This window comes from Octodon degus, unplaced genomic scaffold (assembly GCF_000260255.1).
Source record: "Octodon degus isolate 3935 unplaced genomic scaffold, OctDeg1.0 scaffold00117, whole genome shotgun sequence".
NCBI classification, from domain to species: Eukaryota; Metazoa; Chordata; class Mammalia; order Rodentia; family Octodontidae; genus Octodon; species Octodon degus.
The window spans coordinates 2,705,090-2,706,816 of NW_004524693.1; positions in this window are offsets into that span (position 1 = coordinate 2,705,090).

Sequence of the window (1,727 nt, forward strand, 5' to 3'; positions counted from 1 at the left end):
GTGAAAAAACTTCTCAGTAAGAGCAGATCTCAATTGTTAAGTCTTTCAACTGTTACCCGTGTGATTTGATTTCTGTCCATAAACTCTTTGCCTACCCCTATGGCTTCAAGAGTTCCTCCTACTTTCTCTTCCAGGCGATTTAGTGTCTCTGCTTTAATGTTTAGATCTTTAATCCGTTTCAACTTTAGTTTAGTGCATGGTGATAGATCTGGGTCAAGTTTGAGTTTTCGGTATGTACAGAGCCAGTTTTTCCAGCACCATTTGTTAAAGAGGCTATCTTTCTTCCAGTGAGTTTGTTTGGCCCCTTTCTCAAAGATAAGGTGGCTGAGTGTGTCCATAGGGGCTTCAGTGTCTTCTAATCTATTCCATTGATCCTCATGTCTATTTTGTTGCCAGTACCATGCTGATTTTATCACAGTAGCCTTTAAGTATAATTTGAAGTCAGGAATGGTAATGCCTCCTGTCATGTCTTTACTGCCTAGAATTGCCTTTGCTATTCTAGGTCTTTTCCACTTCCAGATAAATTTTACGAATGATATCACTAGGTCTGTGAGGTATGTCGGTGTTAATCTGATATGGATTGCATTAAATCTGTTCAGCAATTTTGGGAGTATGGCCATCTTCACAATGTTGGTTCTGCCTATCCAGGAGCATGGAATATCTTTCCATTTTCTGAAATCCTCTATGATTTCTTTTTCTACACAATTATTAACGACATGTGAAAAGCATAATAGTTATAAAGCTCTGACGTGAGAGATACGCTTACAAACGTAGTAAATTGTGATGCAACTATTCTTATAATGTTTTAAAACTCGAAATTATGCTCCAATTAATGATGACTGATTTATGAAAAATAATCAACTCATCAATAATTTGGATTGATAAATTGGTTAGAAAAATATTATTGTGCTTTGGGATTAAAGAATTTAATTTGAAGTTGTAAATTGTATTAAGGTTATCAATGAAAATTACTACTGGATATTTGTTTAGAACAACACAAATACCCTTCTTTTGTTGAGTGATGTAAAATCACAATCTCAAAATAGTGAAAAAGATTGAAAGATCACTTTAGGACTGGCCAGCTATAGGTTGTCTAGCTCAGTCTTTACATTATTTATGCTACATATATTATCTATTTACTAGCGGTAAATTGCAATGATTCAACTAACTTTAGAATCAGACATTTAATAATAATTTGATCTATATAACAATAACAGCAAAAAGTTAAAGCTGAGTAGTAATTTGTTTTAGGAATTACAGATTTACACAAACATGATTCATTACTTTTGCTTTGTTAATGCAAGCAACAGGTGGTAAATATGTAAAATGTTTCTAGACTTTATTTTATTTTGACAGTAAAATGAGTTACATTAAACTCACATTTTAATACATGTATTACTTTAAAAACAGAATTACTCAATAACAGTAATTATTCCTGAACAAAAGTTATTCCTTGTCATCCCGCAAGAGTCCTCTTATAAAGATGAAGGTGTTGGCTAAGCTTTTCATAGATATGATGCCAAGAGAAGAAGAAATTAATTCACATCATCTTATTTCCTTTCCTTTTCCTTTTCAAAGGGTTAGACAAGCATTTCCAACATTTGTTTCAGGAGAACACTCATCTTGCTAAAAGTTAAAATTTTTCTAAGAGAAGGATTCTTAAAACTAATAGCTCTTTTTCAGTACAAGGGATTGAACTCAGGACCTTGTGCTTGCCAGGCAAGTAT